General features: G+C 38.8%; 1 long non-coding RNA gene across 1 annotated transcript in view; it reads left to right on the top strand.

The window, feature by feature from the left end:
- The window catches only part of LOC125617747, a 32,376-nt gene that overhangs the window by 2,876 nt on the left and 4,753 nt on the right, over positions 1 to 24,747 (top strand). The window lies entirely within an intron of this gene.

Here is a 24,747-nt window from a genome sequence, read left to right on the forward strand (position 1 = left end):
AGTATATATATATATATATATATATATATATATATATATATATATACACAAATATTTATATTTGCATATAAATATATTTATATATGTACTAAATATTTATAAATATATTTTTATATATGTACTAAATATTAAATATGTGTTTACTATTTAGTACATATATATGAGGCTAAAACTTTAAGGATATCTTTTTTTTAAAACATTTTTTTTAGTTGTAGTTGGACACAATATCTTTATTTATTTTTATATGGTGCTGAGGATCGAACCCAGTGCCTCACATGTGGGAGGCAGGCGCTCTACCCAAGAGCTACAGCCCCAGCCCCAAGGAAATCTTTTAATCTAAAACTGAGATTATCTAGATCTCTGAAAAATTACAAGGATTAGTTCTTATAAAATGATACTGAGGCCAGGCGTGGTGGCATACACCTGTAATCCCAGCAACTCCAGAGACTGGGGCAGGAAGATGGAAAGTTTGAGGCCAGCCTTAGCAACTTAGCGAGGCCCTGAATGACTTAGTGAGATCCAGTCTCAAAATTAAAAATAAAAAATAAAAAGGGCTGGGAATGTGGATCAGTGGTTAAGTATCCTGGGTTAAATCAACAGTACAAAAAAAAAAAAAAAGCTGAAAATAAAGTTTGTTTAATAAGTTGCCAAATCAGAAAAAAGTGCTCAGATTTCTCAGGCTTACACTGAATACATAAAATATGCTTAGATGACTATTTCAGAAATTGCATGCTTTCATAGGAAATTTTTAGAGATTTATCAGTGCTCTCATTGTCCATAATATCTTCCTATGGATCAGAATACCTGGTAATATTATGATATTCTCATATTATCATGCAATTTTGGTTATTATTTAAAGTGCTTACTGTTATGGTTTAGATATTAGGTGTCCTCCAAAAGCTCATGTGTCAGAGGTAAAATGATTAGGTTGTGAGAGCCTTAACCCATTCAGTGAATTAATCCACTCTTAGGGATTAACTGGATGTAACTGTAGGCAGGTCTGGTATGGCTAGGGGAGCTGGGCCTTTGGGGATGTATTCATGGTGAGGAGAGTCTCCCTCTGCTTCCTGAAGTGATGCCCTGAGCTGCATCCTCTACCATACTCTTCCTCCATGATGTTCTGCCTCACCTTGGGCACTGAGCAATGGAGACAGCTATATATAGACTGAGACCTCTGAAACCACCAGGGCCAAAGAAACTTTTCCTCCTTAAAATTGTTCTTTTCCGGTTTTTGGTCACAGCAATGAAATACTGACTGAACACTTCCTTAGAACAACATTCTTTAAAGTGAACCTAGTATCATCTGACCAATAGTTCTAAATTGGAGATGTGCATCGGATTTGCCCATGGAGTTTTATAAAAACACAGATGTCCAGAAAGACTAAATTTCTTTACTTGATGTTTGTGGTATAATTTTGATATATTATTATGTACCCAACATCACAGAATTGTTATGTTTCAAGATTTTTTCCCTTTCTAAAAATTATATTCATGTGTTTATAAATGAGATATAACATTCAATTATATCCTTAGAAATTTTTTGCTTAGGGACACCGGGAATGTGACTCAGTGATACCTTGCCTGGCATGCATGAGGCCCTGGTTCAATTCCCAGTCTGCAAAAAAAAAAAAAAAAAAAGAAAAAGAAAAAAATTTTCCTTAAAAATATGTATTTTTTTTTAAAAAATAGCCTTATCTTGCCACCAAAACAATCAAATTTCTTGTCAGCTGCTTTATTCTGAACTCTCATCAGATCCTTTACATTTAAAAATTATCAGTAATAGATAAAAATGCCTATTTCAGATTTCTGTCATTTACAGATAACTTTGTTTTATTGATTCTCACCTGAGAGAGCAGAGTTTGTATCAACAAGGAACCAGGGCCAGGTCCTTGAAACTATTGATTGTTCTAAGAATCCTCTCTTGGGAACAGATGGCATTGCTTACCAATGGTGACCTCTTGGGAACAGATGGTTTTGCTTACCAATGGGCTAGATCAGATTTTCCAGCTCTTTTTAGCCAAAAAGTCAGCACCGTCCAAAGTCTGCTAACCTAGTGGAACATAATTTAATTTCGCTGGACTGAATGACCTGTTGAGGAAATTTTTAGTTTTGGAATACTGTTAGTAGTCCTTTCTGTGTTTTTTTCTAGATATGTAAATAAGCCCTCATTTTTTATTCTTAAGCTGTCTGCAACCAATAGAAATTTAATAGACAGAAAATGGACCAAGACAGGAATTTTGTGAGAACTGCATGCAAATAAAACTGAAACACAAGAACTAATTAAATAAATTGTATCTAATATAAAAAGCAAAACTATATTATAACAGTTATAAACTTTGAAGCTCACTTTTTATGAGAAAAGTCCAGATCAGCATTCTAATCCTGCAACTGGCTATATTACCTGAGCCAATTAATTGCTTTTTGCCTCACTTATTTTTCCACCTAAAAGTGAATCTATTAAGAGTACCTTATTTTTCAGTCTATTTAGGATTAAATTAAGAAATATGAGTAAATTCTTACAACAGGACCATACACATAGTCTATGCTCATTAAACCTTGTTGGTTTAATGGATGCAAATCTGGCTTCCTCAATAGAGGGGGGTCAATTTGAACTTCTATGGCACAAAACTGTCTATATGTCTATAGATAAGAATTACTTCCATTATATCAATATTGTACCCGTTAACTTCTATAGAGCTAACTATATCTAGTTATCCCTACAGGATTATAAAAAACTTAAAGACAATTAAAATCACAAACCCTATAGAGTCAGATAATTCTGAAGGGTATGGATTCTATTTATTTATTATTAAGGGTATTTATTCTATTGGGGAAAAAAACACAAGGTATTGGGAAAAGATATCTGATTCTCACTAACATTTTCCCTCTTCTCACCCCACCCCAAATCAGACACTCTCCACTGTTTGCTATGGCAAATAAAGTTACCTGTATTTGCATAGGCTCAAGAAAAATCTGTTCTCATTTGTACAAAGATATAATTTTATAAAATAGGTATGCACCTAAGTTCTTGCCTGAATGTCATCTTCGAGTATGGTTTTTGCTTAATCAGGCATGACAACCATTTTAAGGATATAAAACTGACATTACTTTGGACACTCTTATGAAGTCAATGTCTACAAAGGCCCTGCAGGAAGACTGACCCTGAGTCTCCCTAACAGGGTCCAACCTCAAGGATGGTGAGGAAGAATGCCTACTGGCAGACCAGAGACCTTGAGAAGAAGGGATTTGCCTCTCTTTATAGATTAGATGCACTAGATGAAATTGTGTGAAGACAGACTTTGGGGGGCTTAGGTTCCTAACTTTGGAACAGCAAATTACATAAACTTTTAAAAGTCCAAGTTGAAATATCTGTTGCAAACCTCTCAAGAGGTTAATTTTGTGATTGTTCAATCAATATTGTAGAACGCTAGATTCCAAAGCAAGTTTTAGAAGGCTTCTTGCTGCATCTCTGTAAATGATCAGTCCTAATCTAATGAGACCACTCTTAAAAGAATTTTTCTTTAGGATTATCTTGATTAAGAGAGTGGGTGGGTAGATTTACACACACACACACACACACACAAACACACACACACAAAAGTGAAAGACTTTTAATTGGGCCAAGAGATTGCCATTTGTCATCAAGAGTAAATTGTGCATTTTTTGGTGCATACACTTTAGGATAATCTGATTCTATAGGATTTGTGATTTTAATTATCTTTAAGTTTTTTTATAATCCTATAGAGATAACTAGATATAGTTAGCTCTATAGAAGTTAACTGGTACAATAATGATATAATGGAAGTAATTCTTATCTACAGACATATAGACAGTTTTGTGCCATAGAAGTTCAAATTGACCCCCCTCTATTGAGGAAGCCAGATTTGCATCCATTAAACCAACAAGGTTTAATGAGCATAGACTATATGTATGGTCCTATTGTAAGAATTTACTCATATTTCTTAATTTAATCCTAAATAGACTGAAAAATAAGGTACTCTTAATAGATTCACTTTTAGGTGGAAAAATAAGTGAGGCAAAAAGCAATTAATTGGCTCAGGTAACATAGCCAGTTGCGGGATTAGGATGCTGATCTGGACTTTTCTAACTATTCTACTATGCTACTTCTGAAAAGTGAGCTTCAAAGTTTATAACTGTTATAATATAGTTTTGCTTTTTATATTAGATACAACTTATTTAATTAGTCCTTGTGTTTCAATCTTATTTGCATGCAGTTCTCACAAAATTCCTGTCTTGGTCTATTTTCAGTTGCTATAACTGTATACCTCAGACTAATTTATAAAGAATAAAGGTTTATTTGGCTCTCTGTTTGAAGGCTCGGGAAGTCCATGCTCTGGCAGTTGCATCTGGGGAGGTTCTTCTGGCTGGTGGTGACTCTCTGCAGAGTTCCAGGGTGGTACATGGCAAGAATGTTACATAGCAAGAGGAAATGAGTGTCCAAGCTCAAGTCTTTCCTCTCATAAAGGAGCAGTCCCATTGAATTAGGGCCTTGCAGCCTCATTTAACTTTAATTATCTCCCAAGGGTCCCACCTTCAAATGCAATAGTCAGATTAAGTTTTCATCTTCTTAAAACTGCATGGTGAAGATTAAATCTCAAGAGTTCCAGTGTGGACATTTGTGTTGGGCAGTTTTCCATTACTGCGATGAAATACCTGTGTTATAAACTTAAAAGGAGGAAAAATATTACTGTGGCTTATGGTTTCAGAAGTGTCAGTCCATGGTCATCTCGCCTGGCCCTCTTCCTTCAGGCCAGCAATTGCACAGTACCTCCTGGTGGGTAGGAGTGCATGGCAGAGGAGGATGGTTCACCTCCTGGTGGCCAGGAAGCAAAGAGAAACAGGAAGGGCCTGAGGTCCCAATATCCCCTTCAAGGACTTGCCCCCAGGTTCTAACTTCCTTCCATTAGGCTCTACCTGCTAAGACTTCCACCACCTTCCAACAGTACCATAAGCTGGTGACCAAGCCTTCAACACAAGGCTCTTCTTGGGACATCTCTAAACCATGGCAATATTCAAACTGTAGCAAGCCCCTATAATAAGGTGTTATTCCCATTCTGCAGACAAGAAAGGGGAAGTTAAATAATCAGGTCATAACATTTAAATGTATCACAACAATGAAACATTTGTTACAAGTGTTTTCTGTTGAATAAATCTGTGCTCTGTTCCTTGGTCCACACATGCTTTCTGATTTTAATCTGTATAATTGCTTGAACTTGCTTTCAATAGACACATGGTTCCAGGCCCTTGGCATCACTACCTTTCACAATTTGGAGATCTTCCTGTGGTCCCTGGCAGAGAAGGCATAATCTCTTCTAAGAGGAGTAGGTGAAAAACCAGCCTCTACCTCAGAGCAAAGCCTGTCCAAGGAAGGGACATGACCTTTGTCCTTGGAAAGACCCACAGAGCACTCCTAGGCACATTCCCACCCTGCTAAGTTGTTTATCTACAAATAACAGGAGAGATCTGCTGCTCCAGGTGTCCCTGACTCAGTCAGGCTAGGTGGGGATCCATAGCAACCCCCTAGCAACCACCAATCAGCATGAGACAGGGAAAATACCTGGGATGCCAGATGACCCTCCCAGTAGTTTATGGTGGTTGATAACGTGTTGGGAAACCATGTGGTTCAGCACGAACACCCCTCTTGGCTTAAACCAATCAGTTCAAATAAATCCCCCTCTTGTAGTAAGTAACCAATCACCCCTACCCAACTTGTTCCCGCCAGTGAATGTGCTAATCATGTTTTAGAGTTGTTATTTGATTTTCTCGCGGTGTGTGATGATGTGCTTAGAGATGCTATGATGTATGTGGGGGTCCCTGCCTTCTCCAAAGAATGTATAAAACTGCTGCAAACCCAGGGCTCGGGGCCTCTCAGCGTCGTCACCAGTTGCCGTGTGTGCGCGCAGAGGACCGAGCTAGCTCGAAATAAACACCTCTTTGCTGTTTACATCGATCTTGGTCTCTGGTGGTCTTTTGGGGGTCCCGAATTCGAGCATAACATAGGGTCATACTCTTGAGGGCACTTGGGAAACTGCTGTTTGGGGAATTTATTGTCTATGTTGGTGGAAGGTATTAAGAACATAGCTGAGTTGGGCATGGTGACACATGTCTGTAATCCCAGCGACTCTGGAGGATGAGGGACAGGAGGATCGCAAGTTTAAGACCAGCCTCAGCAACTTGGTGAGACCCTAAGCAATTTAGTGAGACCCTGTCTCAAAATAAAAATGTAAAATAGGACTGGGGATGTGACTCAGTGGTTAAGTGTCTTGATATCAAAAACACAACATAACACAAAACAAAACAAGAAAAAAAAATATATAGTTGACCAAATGAAACTTTCCTAAGGGTAAGTCCAGGAACAAGCGTTTTTTTTTTTTTTTTCTTTTCCTTGCTGTGCAAAGGATTAACTAGCTTTAAATGAATATTCCCCCCGCCCCCTTTTATGACCGGTTTTCCTGCACAATTGTCCATTCCCTCTTGATCTGGACTTTTGGCAGGATAGAATCACAGCTCTGCTGTGGCTGAGCCAGTCCTAGCATGGCTCTGCAATGACTTCAGCCGTGTCCTCTTGGCTGCCTCTAGCTTGACTTCAGCTGGTTTTTGTTCATTCCGCGGCAGATTGGTAAATAGCATGTGTTTCTTATGCACCAAGTTCTTCATCCATGTGGCATCTGACATTTTCGTTACTGCTTGTCACAAACCTCACAGCATCTACAGTCGCAGTCCTCAGCTATTAGTTCAGCATTGACTTCTGCTGGGTCTTTGCTCTCTAACACATGGTTTCTTGTTTATTTCTTGTAGCCACTGTGTGTGCTAAAGCTGGGGCTTAGCTTCTCTTTCTAGCAGGGGGACACGAGAAAAACAAGAAAAACGCAGCCTCTGCTGCTCCAGGGGTGGGTGGGGAGGAGAAGCCATGCTCCCTCTGGAGTTCTGGTCTCTCATTTCCAAGTCCTTGTGAATGTACTGCAGCCCTCTCAGCATGTTTCAAATCAAACTCTCCTCTCCCCCCTTATCTTTCAGTCTCTGGCCTTCTTTTCTGTTCCCATTTTGTAATTGTCATTTCTCCACTAATCCCTTCCCAAATCCTGAGCCTGTTTTCCCTCTTTATTTTCATACTTGATATTCAATTGATTGGAAGCCCTACCAATTTACCTCTTGCACCTCTCCTCTGTTTGGGGGTTGAAGGATGCTGGGGATTGAACCCAGGGCCTCTGGCATGTTCAACACACACTGTACCCCAGAGCCACACCACCGGCCCTTCTTATTCCTTTTCAGTTCTTTATATTTAGTTCAACTCCTCACTACTACCAACTATTATTTTAAGAATTCCACTTAGGCAGAATTCCCAATCCCTATATGCACGCAGCTGCCAACCTCCACAGTAGAAGGAAATTTTCACAGGGGTGATAGGGTGTCCTAGAGAGGATGTTATCCTCATTGCTAACTAGTCTGTGAGTTTCAAAACATTGTCAGGCTGCTCCAATGAAAGAGACCTGAGTTGGATTTGCATTTCAAAACTATTGCCCGGATCCTCATACTTTCTGTGGGCCAGAGCATCTCCCCTTTAAACCACATATCCCAGCTTTTCCTGATCTGAACTTCTCCACTTGGTTTTTTGTTTTTCTAAGGGGAAATTTGCCTACTAAGCAGGATGAGTTCCAGAAATTTCTCTACTAATCACTTGAATTATGAGCCAAATTATTCAAAAGTATAAGCCAAATTATTCAAAAAATAAATAATGCCTCCCACTCATTCTTAACCCAACCTATTCTTTGCCCTTCTGGGTTTCACTTTGACCTTGACATACCTTTGTGCAGCTTAGGTAGGGCAGTGGGTAGCAATCAAGAGTTGGATCGCTGCAGTTGGATTCCACCTCCTGCCTTCTGCCCTTTCTGCCTGGGCTTCCCCATCCCTACGGCCTGGGCATCCTGTAGCCTGTGTCAAAATTAGCTTCTTAAAATGTCAAGGTAACACACCTACTCCATTCGATTTAGAGGCTGATCATTACACTCGGGATAATGGCAACATTTCTCAGTCTCTCCTCTGAGTCCCTGTCCACCCCAACAAGTCCCTTTTCCTCGTTCTGCTCAGCTGGAGGACACCTGCACCTGCTCCCCATCCCTGGAGACCCCTGCATGATTCAGCAGTCCTCTCAGGATCTTTACCTTTGTGTTTAGTGAAGGGGTTCTGGACTCTGCGGGGTGCAAACATGAAAGGGTTTATTTTTATTCAGTCATCCCTTTAAACTAGGTCCTGTTGACCCATTCTTTTGTCCTTTGAAATCTGGAACAGCAGCCCATTCACTTTCAGTTATTAAAATCTGGACTAACATGACAAAGAACTCCTGTGGTGCCTTGACTTGCCACTGCAGGGTGATCCCTGGTCCTAGGGAGCCCCGCCAAGGGGTCAGGGGAGTGGTCTGCTGTCACTCTCACTGGTTCCTCTTCCTCCTCAGGAGCTCCAGTTCCTGAGGGTGGACACTGAGAAGAGAGAGGAGAGGTTGGAGGGATGGTTCCACAGGCGGGCGGCTCATCCTCTCCTGGCTGTCACCCCTCCTCTGGGCATTCTTTCAGAGTCAGTGACTTTCACACACAGCTCCCCTGCCCAAGAATCACAGGCTGAATATTCCTGGAATTGAGTGTGGCAGGGTGAGATTCACATCCAGATGCTCCAGAAAGTATGAGGAAGGATTCACTCTTCAAGTGAATCCCTGATCTTCTTCAAAGCCCTAGAAAACCACACTCCGAAGACAAGTTATCAACAACAAAACTGGCTGGTAGAAGTCCAAGAATGCATATTCTCGGAATTATTTGACCATGGAATAGCAATTGAAAATTCATTACTTACAAATAGATCCCATCCATGTGCTTTGGGATGTCCAGCTACCCATACATTTAATGGCTTTGTTCCTTACCTTGGGCCAAGGTAAGTTAGTTGAAAGCACTAAGATTTGGCACAGAGTAACTCTTTCTTAGCGCCAGGGAGAAAATTGTCCTTTCTTCCTTTTTAAAGCACTCAAACAGGGAAAATAAAATACTGGTTTCTTAACAACTGCCTTCTTAGTTTTCAGAGCATTTATATGCTCAAAATTCCTGGATTCTTTTTTCCATCTGCTTTTTCTTTTTTCTTAAATTGACACAATCCCCTACTCCTCACCGCCCTCATCTTGCAGAATGCTGAAATTTTTTCAAGGTGGGCTAAGGTCCCAGTATCCTTCATGCATCCTTCATGCCTTCTGGGGCTTCTGCAAGGCCCGGTAACATTGTAGACTTGCTGTTCCTCTCTGTGGCTGGATTCTGGATTTCCTCTGAACACAACATTGACCTTGTTCAGCTTAGTTACTGCTGATCCCAGTTGGGAACATTTTGCTGGGCCTTGTCTTTGTTGCAACAAGCATTATAGCCAGTGGGTGTTATTGTCCTTTGTCTTTCTGATGCTTTCCCTGCTACAGGAATGATTTTACTCTTTCAAATTTGGTGCTTCACCTGACTGGAGACTCAGGACAAGTTCTCAAGGAACTGTGCTGGAGAATACAGGAGAGGCTGCCTTCTGTGACCCTCCATGGGAATTTTTAGCATGTTGAAGAGGATTGCACTGCACTGAATTTTCTGCAGTTGAGGGCAGGGTTTATCAGTTGCAGAAAATTTAGGGTTAAAATAGAAACAGCCATATTGCTCAGAACTCAATTCTAACCCATCCCAAGTTCTCTCCCTAGACTCCAGGCATTTCAACTACCTTTTCTTAGACGGGAGTCTTTTGTGCCTTCCCTGACATGTCCAAGTTATCTGTGATTTCAGAAGACTCAAATGCACAGCAAGTGTCTTCAGTAAAAGAATGAGTGTGCACCTGTTCTTATATAATTTTTATCCCAACATCGCGATGGGGCACGGAGAAACTGGAATTAACATTTACTCCCTGCCTAGCACATACAAGGCCCTTTAAACACACCATGTTCTTTAACCTTCTTAGAAACATTCTAGAGGCTTATTCTCATTTTTCCAGATGAGTGATCTGCAGTTTGCTGAAGACCCCAAGATTGGTACCAGTATTCAAACAGGTTTGTTCATTCTTTTCATCATGTCCTCTGAAGAAACAAAAAGGGAGGTAAGAGGGAGAAAATTGCAATTTCTATAGGCCTGAATGAGTTTCCCAGGGCTCCTACAACAAGGTACTGTAAACTGTATGGCTTAAAACAACAGAAATTTTTAATCTTACATTTCAGTAGGCTAGAAACCAGAATTCAAGGTGTTGGCAGGATCATGCTCTTTCTGAGACCAGTAAAGGACTCTCAGGCTTTGTGTCTTCTAGCTTTGGAAGTTTGCTGCCAATCTTGGGCATTTCTTGATTAGCAGCTGCAAACTCTAGGTTTTGCTTCTGTTGTCCCATGCAGAGAATTTTTCCCTGTGTGCCCCTGTCTACAAATGGCCAGGTTATGGAAGAAATCCAAGTCCTCGTGAATTAGAGACCCACAATACTCCACTAGGACCTCACCTTACTACAAAAGCTCTATTTTCAAATATGGTAAATTCAGAGATATTGGGAACTGTAATTTCAACATTTCTTTTTTGGAAGAAATGTTTGTAACAGGACTGTAACTAGGCACAAGGACAATAACTTTGATGGAAGTAGCTATTCTTTTTTATCAAAAAAAAGTATTTACTCTCTCATATTTGGCTCATTGTTTCTTTAGAATACTGCATTTTAGTATACTAATAAATATTTTAATGTGTAAAAAATGCTTCTCTTCAAAAGTCTCAGTAGGAATTATAATGTTAGTATTCTAGGACAAGCTTTAAAATTGAGAAAATGGTTAGGATTAAATTTCATACTTCTTGGATATTATTATTTAGACCTTTGCCCTACTTGGCCTGTTTTTATAATTTTTTTTTCTAGTTTTTTTTTTTTTGTTGTTGTTGTTGTTTTTCTTTTCTCTTTCTTCCTTTCTTTTCCATTTCTTTTTCTTTTTTTGGAGAAGTATTTTTTCCTTGAAAATAAATTATGACTTTTTTTAATTAGTAAGGTTCAAAATGACAGTTAATGGATTGTGTTGGCTATTCCTTTGTTTTTCTAAATATTCACAATGACTCAATTTAGCATTTCTGAATTTCTGTAAGTGTGAATGAGGAGAGAAGACTCACACAGACTTTTCCTACCCTATATCTCAAGGATTATCCATGGAGATATAATTTCCCTGATATGGGCTATTCTAAAAAATCATTAAAATCATGGTTTAAATCGTGTTATGGACAGTCCCTGTGTTATAAAAAGTTCATTGCTTATTGCCTTTTAAAGTTCTGCTTTCCTCTGATCACATTTTGCAAACTCTCTCGTGTGACCTGTTGCCATGTTGAATTTGAAATTCCAGCTCACTAGGCAGGGATCGTGTCCAACACACTTGGTTCACCTGTCACTCTTAATAAATATTTAATTGTATAAAACTAAAAATATTATACCAACAGTGCCTAAGTACTTATTCTCATTTCTGTGCAGAACCAGCTATAGATCACCACTTCCAAAGATATTGCTACAGAATATGATCAAATCCATTAAGAACTCATCTGTTTGACAGAAAATCCAAAATGTGACTACAATGCTTTCAAAGCAGTACGGGAAATGTTTAGTTTCTCTCTCTTTTTTTAATTGAGGAAACTACTTCAAAATACATAATTACATAGTGCTTTCTATTGTTACATGTGTCTGCCTGCCCTATGTCTTCTGTCCTTATGGTACTGAAATAATTGATAACAAATGTAGAATATTTTACATCCAATCAATTTTATGATTTCTTTTCTCTTCCCTGGTTTTGACCAGACCTTCTCCTAATGGTGTAATTAAATTATCATAATGCATTACAGGGTTCGTCCTAGGAGCATTGGAAAATGAAGATATTGCCATTCCTGAAATACTTTCAGGTGGTTTAAAGCAATACTGCTGTTTTGCAGAGATGAAGTCAAGAGAATAACCTAAGAATAGAAATTCTAGCATGATGAGATTTTATTTAATTTTTCACTTTCAGAACATATGTGAATTCAATCTTTTCTAACCACTGTCACTCCACAGATGTTTATACTATACAACAGAGTCAGAATCTAAAACACAAGGCTTAAGTTTTTTCTTCCTTCTTTTTTTATCCAGAAACTCTTAGAGATGGCAGAAGAAGGCTGAGGTGCTGGGTGAGAGCTTGGCTCTGAAGCCACACGGCTAACCAATAATCATATGGCATTGGGCCTCAGTTTCCCCTCCTTGACATTGGATTGAGTCTGCGAAGTCCTCAGCAGTGTCTCTGTGCACTAGACACTCCCTACAGAGATTTTGCTATTGTTCTTCTGGGCTTAGTTTTGTCTCTGTTTGCTGTATGATTTAGGGCAAATTCTTCAATTTTTTTAAATGAAATGTGAGCAGTGAAACCTAATTACACCTTTTCAACAAGATTAAATAAGATAATTTATGTAGAAATTGGATGCATATCTTATTGCTATTAACTATGCCAGGCTTTCTAAGTACTTTTAATGTATTTTTCAAGGCATTATGGTAACCCAAACAATAAATATCTTCCAAGTCTCTTAAAGCTCATTTTCCCCTGGAAGTTATTTAGACATTACCATCTAGATCATTACAACTTGTTTGGAATATGGTTTGATATTATTGCCTATGCGATATTGCATTGTGGGTAATCTTGAAGTACATCCAACCACGTTTTTGGTTGTTGTAATTTAAGCCATAATCATTGAGGAAAGTCCATCAAAGCATCGAGTATTAAAATATTTTGAGTAAAAATAAATGGAGTAAAAACATTATTTTTGCCTTGTATATCATCACCCCCAAATTCACTGAAACCAGTTGCTATTAAAAAAAATTATAAATCCAGTCATGACTATGAATGAAAGTCTAGAGCTTTTAATTTAAAGTAATATTGCATATCATCAGATTTTGTATTATGGGTGGAAAAGTAATAAAGTGAATCAAAAATATAACCTATTTTTTTTTTAAGTAAAGAGTTAAAAAACTTTTTTTTTTTTTTTGACATTCACAAGAACTACCTATATTGTTAATGGACAATTTGGGGATGTTCTAAGACCTTTTGAGCTGAGGTGATACCAAGTTCAGACAGTGGTATTCTGTACCATTTGTATGTGTAGTAATTTCAGAAGAGCATTATAACCTTGTTTTATATTTCTAAGCAGCCTGACTCATTTAGTGTTTGGTTTCCTGGTTCATTATATGATCATTATTCCACATGGCGCCGTTATCTTCCAGCTCATATTTTTACCAACCAGCACTAGCTTGTTGCCCATTTAATGATGCAGAAATTTAAATTCATGGATGGCAGTTTTGGGATGTTAAAACACCATTGCAAATTTACCTAAGGAAAACCAGTGAAAAGCATTTTTGCATTCAGAGCAAAATGGGTCTTTATGCTAAGGAACAATTCTCTATCTCCTCAGTTCCCACACCCTACAAAAACACTGCCCATTTAGAGAATGCCTGAAGTAAGAACATTAGACTCCTTAGCCTATGATGAATTAAATTGAAGTAAGACAAAAGATGTATTTTTACTCCAATCATGTGTGTTAGGTTTCACCAAGCTGCCATTTAAAAAAAAAAAAGTTTCCTCAGGTATTCCAGAGTTTGCTACTGCCCCCTAGTTTTTAAACCTCAAAGCTAAGTTCTCTTAAATTCATGCTTTAAATATCCACACGTGCTAGGTGATCTCCTTACATGGAGAAGGCAGAATCCAACACAGAGGTGTAGTTATTTCTGAGGGATAATGACAACCTAGTACCACATCAAGCTGTGGCACTCAGAGTCACTGAACAGAATTTATCAAGTCCATGAATCTTGGGATAAGCAGCCTAGATGGAGACCTGGAGCAATGTGACGGCTGCTCATTGTCTCTGAAACAATTACCAAGCAAGCGGCTGTTAGCATCCTTTCCAGACAGAGGAAGATTGCCCAGCTTTTTTGGCAGGCTAGAGAGATATTCTGATGACTTCTCAGTGGGTGCCTTTTCAGAAACAGGTGAATATGGCTTCTGTAAATTGGCTTCCTAGCTTAGCTTTCTCATTACTTCTATCTGGGAATTAGTCTTTTTCAAACAGTAGGTTGCATTACTTGCATGTTTTAATGTTTGCTGTGGTCCTTTGGGGTGTTGAAAACAGATTTTGACTTCTCCATTGCATCTCACCTTTAACTCTTTAGGATAGCTAGGCAAAATCCAAGACTGCTAGAAAGAGGTGGCATACAGTAGCCACTGAGTAAATGGATGCTATGTTTCTCTGAGTCTGATAGCCACCATGGTTTCCTAAAACAGTGCGGTTCCAGATGTTTTATAAATGACTATTTTCAAAAGTAAGTTAATGGAGCTGGGTGCGGTGGTGCATACCTATAATCCTAAGGGTTCAGGAGGCTGAGGGGCAGGAGGATCATGAGTTCAAAGCCAGTCTCAGCAACTTAGAGAGTCCTAAGCAACTTAGTGAGACCCTGTCTCAAAATGAAACATAAAAAGGGCTGGGAATGTGGCTCAGTGGTAAAACACCCCTGATTTTAATCTCTGATACACCCTATCCCAAAACAAGTAAGTTAATAGTAAAATAAGGGGCTGGGGTTGTGGCTCAGCGTAGAGCTCTTGCCTAGCATGTGCTAAGTGCTGGGCTCTATCCTCAGCACCACATAAAAATGAATGAATGAATGAATAAATAAATAAAGGTATTGTGTCCAACTACAACTAAAAACAAAAGATTTTAAAAAATAGTGAAACAAAACAAAACAAAAACAAAACACAACTCACATATTCTGATTTGATTTGAACAGGTTTTGGGGCCATTCTTGATTCTTTTTCTATTTTTATAGCACTGCTTACAGACAACTCATGACTATAATATGAGTTCACAGTTTTTGATCACATTACAAAACCATGTTCCTAGGATTTCTGAATGCTGAAATGTTTTAAGATGTATAATATAATATGTTCTTATTTGTATAAAAAATTTTTTGTCACCTGTCATGTGAAGGGGCAATATCATTGATCCATATTGGTCAGCTGCTGTGTCATCAGAAGGTTGGGAAGAGAAAGAACTAGGTACAACAGTTCTTAATATCTGCCTGTAGCACAGATGTGCTGAAATATCCAATATCAGTCAAAAATCTTTTCTACCTTCTTTCTCAATCTCTGCACATCAGGTGCCTGTCCAGCCCTTGCAGATTGGTTGTAGGTTTCATTAAGCCAGGGGAAGTAGCTAGGTGCTTGGTTTGAAGTCACTAGGCAAGGAAGAATTTCAATTTACCCACCAACTGTACCGACCACAAAGCCAAGTGGCTTTATTCTGTCCCCTTTGCTTCACTCTTTTCCCATTTAGATTTCAAAAAATTCATTGAATGAAAAAAAAAAAGTTTTCTTCTTTATGGAATCTATAGACTTCAATTTATGTTCATGGAAACAATTTGCTCCCCCAGGCTCAACATCTTGAAGGGACTAAGGAATGAAGGGGAACAAGCATAGAGAATGTGTTCCTTGAGAATATGAGTGAATTATATGGGGGGCTAGGGACAATAACGGGTTGAGAGCTCTGAGTGTGTGTGTGTGTGTGTGTGTGTGTGTTTTCCACAATCTGTGTGAGCTGAATGCACAGGGACAAGGGTCACATAGCAGTTAATAGTGCTATTCTCTTTGTGCAGTGGGTAAGAGCATTTCACTTCATGCATCATTTATAATCTTTCTGCTAAGATGTCCCAAAGTCAGTCCTAAACACAATTGAAACACAAAGAAATATAAAAAGATGAGTTAACTTTCTTTTCTTGGGGACTGCTGATATTCTGGTTCACACAGTCTTTGGAAGGAGGGAGGGAAGGGCCCTCCATAGCAGTTGGAAGGATGATTTGCAGTTGAATTTTGAATGTTCTGTGGTGGGGTTGATGGATCTCAGTCTCGACCCAGGCCATGTTTAGAACAGTCTCTCCTACTGTTCTTTTAGCCGTGAAAGCAAGAAGGGGCTTTTGTATTTCCCAAAGTGCAGCTTCATGGTCTCTGGTTCAGTGTGTGAAGCTTGTTCAGCTGTGTTTTGCAGGTCTGTTGGTGTCACCTGGGAGCCCTCCTCTGCAGGCCTTTCCACTGCATCCTTCACAAGGGTACACTTCTTTTCAGTCTGCAGAAGCATAGGGCTTTGTCCAAATTCCAAGGTTTGTGCTACTAACCTTCCTGTCCATTCTCAGTCATTTCCCTGTGAAAGTCATGACTCTTTTCTTACTTCTAAAGTCTAAAATATCCAATGGTTAAAAATATTCCTTTCAACTGGGTGTGGTGGTGCACACTTACGATCCTACCTATTCAGGAGGCTGAAGCAGGAACGTGAAAAATTTGAGGCTGACCTGGGCAACATAGTGAGACCATGTCTCAAAAATAAAAAAATGAAAAGGGTTGAGGATGCTCAGTAGCAGAGCTTTCCTGGGTTCAATAACTTCCAGAAACAACAACAACAAAACCCAACAAAAAGAATCCAAAATGTGCTCTGTGTCTGAGACTGTCACTCTGTGGTAGAATGCCTGCTTAGCGTGTGTGAGACCCCAGATCGCATCATAGCACTGAAAAAAAATAAAACCAGAAAGACAAAAAAAAGCATGCAGTTCCTTGATCTTTGCATGGTTCCTTCTAGATCATCTCACATGCTCTGTAATAATCTAAATTATTTTCTACTCTTTAGATTTCCTAATGATCCTATGTTCATTTCTCAGATGTTATTCATACTGAGAAATGAAACATGTCTTTATGTTAATTCTGCCATTGCTTGATAGCTTGTGTTTAACTATGTAGCTGATGAAGAACGATATCACTACAAAAGGGACCCACAGTGTGGTGAGAGGAAGCCAAACGGCTCTACTAAGGAGCCACCCAATGTGCCCCTGTGGATTGGTTTCTGTGTCCCATGGTCTGCTGTCCTAGTTTGTTGTGTAGAAGCTTGCAGACTTGGGAAGGCTGACTCATGCTAATCAAAATGATACTAAACTCAGCAAACCGTTATGAACATTTAGAACGGGAGCATTTTTTTCTCATGATGAAGATGAGTATAGTGAGAAGTAGACTTGGCCAGGGTTCCTTGGTGAGTATAGTAGAGAGGGCAGCTTTGAGGAATATTTCAGTAAGGCTGTGGTGAACTTGTAGAATCATCCAGCTCTTTAGATTACATTACTATAAGAACCAAATTGTATAGGCCTCTTATGGGATCAGAGAAACAAGGTCCACTTTGGGAACCTGGTGGTCTTTCTACTCTCAATTTTGAGACCAACTGTCCTTTCATTCAGTTTTCCTATAAACTAGGCACAGTTATATTCCTGTTTTTAAAATCATGAACATCTTTTAAATCTTTTCTTCCATTGAGATGGGAGTAGAGAGTTAGGTTTAAGTTGGTGACTGTTGAGAAGAACTGCATGCTCCGAGCTTGAGATCAATGGCAGGAGGACCTTCCCCAACCTCATTCATCATTCAAGGCAACAGGAGTACACAGGCAGCTCTGAGCACAGCTGTGGACTTGAGAGTAACCAGGGACCCCCATTTATATGCATTTACATGTTAAAAGATACACCCAGTAGGGAGACCTAATGCAATTTTAGGTATGTTTTTGATCAGGTGAAAAATAGTGCAGGTACAATGAGAGATTATAACATAGTTTATGAATATAGTAATTTCTAACCCCATATAGATATATGATGTTCACCTCTCGCCCCTCTGCCTATAGAGTAATAATTTTGCTTTTGTTGCTACTCTCTGCCTAGCAGGTAACCACTTTGTTATGTGAATAGATGAAATAGATAATTCTGACTAGCCCTCTCTTTGTTATCTGTGTTTGATTTCTTTTTTTTATCTTAAATGGAAGGACTCACTGAGCCAGTGATACTATTACAATAGGTCTTTCTAATTTCTTGAGAAACAAATTTATAGACAAGCTCCAAATTTAGAGACTGCTACAAAGTCTAATCTCATCCATTTTATATGAATTTTATTAGTTTACTGACTAATATTCAGCTTCTGGGTGGGCGACTGAACTTTCCTTGACATTTCCATCAGCTACAACATATAACAAAATACTCTAATCATTCTTTTTTCATTTGCAGAGACTGACAAAGCATGTATACTTTTAAACCAGCTTCTACATAGGTCGTACATTGTAAAACAGAAAAATGCAAGTACTTAATGAGAATTCTTTACAGTGGTAAAACTGGGGAGTATAGTAGACCAGCCATAATTATATAATCAGTCATAAACCATTAATCAAATAAACTTGCATTATGTGGGAATTCCCTCCTCTAACCACACAGTAGGAATCCACACTACCAAGGATTCACTGTTGATGAAATAATTGAAAGTATTTCAGGATGAATCTGAATTGTTAGAAAACCCTTCCTTCGAATTGAAGTTATTTGGTAAATGTGTTAGTCAACTTTTAATCACTTTAACCAAAATACCCGAGAAAAACAATTTAAAGAAGGAAAGATTCATATTGGTCATGGTTTCAGAAGTTTCACTCACTGTCAGATGGTTCATTGCTTTGAACCTAAGGTGAAGCAGAGCATCATGGTAGAAGGGCATGCAGAGGAGAACTGCTCTGCTTGTGACAGCCAGGAGAGAGAGAAAGAGAGAGAGAGAACGAGAGAGAGAGAGAGAGAGAGATGAAGGGAGAGAGGGTGAGGGTGAGAGAGAAGAGGAAGAGGAAAAGGAAGAATGATGAAGAGCAGCAGGAGGAGGGGGAGAAGAAAAGAGAAAAGAGTCAGGGACAAGATATAGTCCCCAAGGCATATCCACAAAGACCCACTCCTTCCAACCAGGTTATACCTCCTACAGTTTCCACCACTTCCCAATAGTCTATTCCGATCATGAATCCATCATTGTATTAATCCACGGATGAGATTATCATCCTCATGATCGAATCACTTCCCAAAAGCTCCATGTTTGAACATTGCTGCATTGGGAACCAAATTTTTAACACATGACCCTTTGGTGGATATTTCAGATCCAAACCATAACGGTAAAAGTTTCTGTCTCTTTCATTAGGAGAGAAGTTTTCCATGGTCATTTTATTTTTCTCTTCCTTTCACCTACTTTTAGTTTTTCCCATGTTTTTGAATACTAATGTCTAGAACTGAATAAATACATGGATGTGGTGTAGAGGTACCACCTTTTAATTTCAAGACTCCTATGTTTTTTTAATGCCTGCATTACATCACTGGCTCATAGCAAGTTAGTGATAAATTAAAACCCAAAGTATTTTTACAAATTCTGATGGGAAATTAAGTCCTTCCCCTCCTGAGACACAAAAACTCCCTTTGATTCTAAGTGCAGAATTTTCCATGTCTCCTTGTTTTTTGGCATTTTGTTGTAGTGGCTTGGCCTTTCACCTCCTCAAGTCCCTTTTACATTCTTACTTTACCGTGAAATGTATTTATCCAGTATAACATAATGAGAAAAATAAAACAAAACAAAATCTCAGGCCCTCTATGTTTCCATTCAAGACTCTGAAAAAAATTATATTTTTAAAAGACAAAATAGAAATATGTGTCATCACTTAGGATTATATTGACTAATTTATTCTTTATTTCATTCAATATTCATGGAAGTCTTGTTTATGCCAGACATAGTGCTCAGCCTAGGGAACACTTGTTGAGTAACCAAACAAGGTCATGGCCTTTGTGAAGTTGAGGTTTTAGTGAGAGAAATGGAAAATAAACAGAGTCTAGTAGGAAATACCCAGAGGGATAGGATAAGAAGGGGCAGGGTTGGGTAGGTGGCTGTCTCATTTAGAGATAATGTCTAAATCCTTGACATTTAAATTAATGCCTGCAATTTGGGAGGGATCCAACTATCCAAAGAGCTGGGAGGGAGTATTCCAGACAGAGGGAACAACAAATGCAAGCAGGAAGGAGTAAGTGTGGCTTGGATAAGATCAGAGAGTCACTAGCTCAATGGCAGCTTGGTGGACAGGAAGGAAGTGAGTGGGACAGATCACAGGACATTGTACATCATGATCTGGAGTTCAGGTTTGTTCTGGACTGCCAATAGATTTTGCTCAACTAATAAGATATCTGTCAAACTGCAATTCCCATCCAACCTATGTTTCTCCATATTATTCACAAGAATACCATGAAGATCTGTCTGTTGTATTATCAGAATCTTGTCTTATTTTAAGGAGTATTTTTTTTTCAGTGTATAATTCAAAATAAACGAGCAAACAAATTCTTTTAGGGCTTGTGCTTAGTGAACTGTGTTAGCTTATTTGTTGAGTGCTTCTAGACCATTTTTAATGGACGGATCCATTATAGAATATTATAAAGGATTAGAGTGAAGTGGAGCAGTACATAGTTTCTAGAATTAATGTTTTTGAAATTTGGGCCAAGATTTCCCTCATCTGCAGTCTATTTAAATTTCTTCCATTCCTCCTTTATTGCAAAAAAGATGATCACAAATGGTTCTTGATTGAATCTACGAGAGTGTTCAATACTCAGCAATATAATTTTCTCTATTTAGAGCAAATGGATTCTTCCTCTCAACAAATATGTCAGGATTGTTTTGGTTCATTATGTTTTAAGTTTGGAGTTCTTTTTCCTTAATAAGAAGGGAGCAGCAGATCATTATTTACCTGGTTCTGTCCTGACTCTGTTTTGAGTCCCAACAGCAGGGTCACCACACTTGAGTCAACACTCCCTCTTTCCACCTTGCTTGAAGCACAGCTTACCCTTGACAACAGACTTCCTCTCAAAAACAGCAGTAAGCATTTGTTAATAGAAGCATTTTACTTCAACAATTAGAGTTTCTAATTTAACTCCCGGTGTCTTTAGAAAAACAAGAGGGGCCGGGCGCAATGGCACATACCCGTAATCCCCGTGACTCTGGAGACAGAGGCAGAGGGATAGCAAGTTCAAGGCGAGCCTTAGCAACTTAACAAAATTCTGTCTCAAAATAAAATAAAAAGGGCTGTGCATGTAGATTAGTGGTAAAGTGCCCCTGAGTTCAATTGCCAGTCCCCAAAACAAAAACAATGGAAAGTAGATATTCACTCTGGTTACTTGCTTCTGCAGACAACAGCAGCCCATGCATGATGTGGAGACATTAACAGGAGAAAAAAAGTCAGTGTCCTTCTCAAAATTGGAAGAGAGTGGGGGATCAGGGAAGGTAGTGATGTAAGCCCTCTGAGTCCTTCTCATGTGACCACAGGAACTGGCTGGTTCCTGCTGAGTTAGGACAGTTAACTTTCCAGTTTGTGGGTACTGTGTGAGAGTGCGCTTTCTTTATTACCTTTGTGCTTGGCACGAGCAGAGCAAATCTGCAACACAAATCATAGGTTTCATAGCAAGCTAAGAGTGAAGGTGACCAGAATGAATGGCTGAAATGATCTGGCTCTTGGTTTTCTCTTCTATAAAATAAAGTTGGTAAGATCATCTCTGAGGCGTCTCCCAGTTACAATAGTATAAGGAAAATTTTCTCCTCCTGAATAGAAAGGTTGATCTTCTTTGTGGTTGATTGAAGCAGAGCTCTGACTTATTTCTTCAGCAATTTTATGTGTAGCTTTTACATGGGGCATTTGAAAATTGGATCAATTTTCCTCAGAGTTTTCAAATAACTTTTAAAATATATTCCATTTACTAGTTAATATCCCTTCTATGCCATATGAGGCAGCTCTATGTTAGATGTTAAAAATGATCAAAATGTAGGTGGTCAGTACTAGGACATTTTGCCAAATGAAGAGTTTTTATCACATCACATTTAGGGTTTCTTGTAGCCAAAAATTGTATGTGAGAAGATCTTCATTAAATCTTCAGTGTTGCCCAGTTGGAAAAAAGAAAAACAATGAATTTAATCACGACAACTTATCTATATATAATTTGACGGACAATATGTAATTTTTAAGCCTTGCAAAATTTTAGAAACATCAGTGGAGAAATAGTGCTATACCCCTTTTAGAGTTAGTTTCTTTAAATTGAAATGTTCTCATTTTATTCAGAAAATGTGTTCAGAGATCACCACCAACATGGATTCCAATGGAATTTCATATACTTCTTTAGTCTGGAGATTTCAAAACCAGAAACAGTCTTGGAATGTGTATCAGATAAATCAGACATCAAAGCTAAAAGATCTCAATAATCTTTTCTTTTAGGCTCAATTGTTATGGGATGTTTGGTTAAATATCATTTGCTGCTCAGGCTATTCCTGATATGGAACAGATATTAGGATTACATTTCCCAAAGAAAATGTTGAGTCTCTGTAATTTTTAGCATGGAGAAAAGAAAAGTGTGAGTGCAGGTAAAGGCTGTATCAGGCTGTATTGTTGTTTGAGTAAAAGAAAGGGGGAAGGATGAAAAGCTGAGAGAGAGAGAGATGAAAAAGTAGACTTTCCTTTTCTTATCCTGTTTACAAGTACTGTCTTTATCTGATTTCTATGGATACCGTTTCTTCTCAGTCTCAACCAATCAACTTCTATTATGTCTTAACTACTAAAAAATAATGGGAAGGTTTTTCTTCAGGCTTGACCACAGAACCTGATTCCCAGTATCAGATGATACTGAAGCAGGATATAAAGTTTATTTCAACACATTTAATTAGTTAAATTGATGCTACATTCACTCCCATAATTATTCTAGGATGCAAATGTGAATTTGGACTTAAATGGATTTGGAGACTCTGATCTATGCTCCCCGCAACCCCTGCTCTCATGTCTCTTTCTTTTCTAAAACAAACAAATTAAAGAATGCAATGTTTATATGAATTAAACATGGCAATACCCCCATTAAATGTATACTTTAGTGTTTTGATGTATCAGTTAAATAAATTTAATTTTAAAAACTGGTCATATTAAATTCTTTAAAAAATATAACACATTTGGTTTTGGTGTGGAACAATGCACAGTACCCTCCTCCAAGTGTGTATGTGTGTGTGTGTGTGTATGTGCGTGCACACACACATTCTCATCACCACGAAAGCTCTGAAACTCTTCCTTTATGACTGCATTTCCTCCAAGGCGGGGCAGATTGCTGACGAATGAGGAAAGATTTGAGTCCTAACATTCAGCCCACAGCATTTCCTATTCCAACACAGACACATGCTGTTGGACTTCTTTAGCTGGCTGTGAACACAATGTGTGATTTGTTATTCTCCTTAATTTCTCAAGAAGCAAAAGAGATGCCCTTGGCCAATTCTAATAGGGAACAATCCACCTCTGTTGAGGAAGAGTCGTGAGGGTTATTCCTTGCATGCCATCAGTCCCTTCATTCTGCCAAAATGCGAATCCCAATCCCTGGAACCCTCCGAAATGGAGGGTGGGCCATCATCCTCTTGGGGCAACAGAGTACAGTTTTAACACAGAAGTGATTCTTTTCTTTCTGTTAAATAAAACCAGTTTGTCCTTTGTCCAATGCAAACCGATGCTGCTTCTTTACCATCTCACATTTAATTGTTGTGAAAACTTATCTCAAGGATTCTCCATATCTAATTTTCACATTTTCTCCCAGAAAGCATCTGTTTCATGCAGGTGCTTTTGAACATGTTATTCCCCCCCCCTCCTCTTTCTACGCAGAAACAGTTAGTGTTATATTTATTGAGGGCATCACTATTACATTTTTGTGGCATGACAAGTGCAGCACATTGCCAAAGTGAGAAATTTGGGGGCGGGGTAATCTGGCTGTGTAGCACTTCCTGGTGTTTGTGTTAGCACCTGTGAAGTTCTGAAGAGAACTGTAATGAAGAACACACCCCGCATAAAGAGGAAAATGGGTAAAATGGGTTCCCTGAGAAGAATTCTGAACATGGCCCGTTTCCCGTGTTTTTCTACAGTTATGATCAAATAATGCAATGCATTCTGAAAAGAATCATGGTAAAAGGCATAAAAATAAATGTAGCACAATATTTGCTTTCTTTTCAATTATATAGCATAGACGGAAACGGGATTTGAGGCGCCTGTTCTTCAATGAACATGGGTGGATGTCAAATAATGTACAAGACTTAACTGAAAGATTTCAACCTGGCAACAAGGACTGTCTTGTAAGGGAAGAAATGCCACTTCCTTCTGGAGATGCTGGCTTAGAAACATGTTTTAGTTGTTCGCATATTGATGAAGTAACCAAAGCAGAGCTGATCAAGGTAGGACATGACTTTCCCAGTGCTTTAGGTTTTATTCAGCATTTTCACTGCCATGACTAGACCAAAACTATTTTAGGAGCAGAGGTTTATTTGAGGGCTCACGATTTCAGAGGTCTTAGTCCATAGTAGGCTGGCTCCATTCCTCAGGGCTTGAGGTGAGGCTGAACATCATGGCGGAGTGTGTGGGAAGGAAACAGCTCACATGATGATCAGGAAACAGAGACAGACTCCACTTGCCAGATATAAATATATACCCCAAAGCCACACCTTAATTCCCACTTTTCCTCCAGCCACACACTAACACTTCAGTTACCAATCAGTTAAACCACATCAGGGGTTTAATTCACTGATTGGGTTGACTTTTACAACTCAATCATTTCTCCTCCAAACCTTCCTGCATTGTCTCACACATAAGCTTTTGGGTGACACCTCACATCCAAACCATAACACCCAGATCATGAAGAATTCACCCCAAGCATTAAGAAAGTCAGAAGTTGTGGCAAGAAAATCCTCAAAAAGAGAAGTACAATGGATATATTCTCCCTTCCAAGCTCCCCTCTCCCTTCCCTGCAATCTAGTTTCGTAAATCTCAAACATGTTACCCTTTACCA

Source organism: Marmota marmota, unplaced genomic scaffold (genome assembly GCF_001458135.2).
Source record: "Marmota marmota marmota unplaced genomic scaffold, marMar, whole genome shotgun sequence".
In the NCBI taxonomy this organism is placed as follows: Eukaryota; Metazoa; Chordata; class Mammalia; order Rodentia; family Sciuridae; genus Marmota; species Marmota marmota.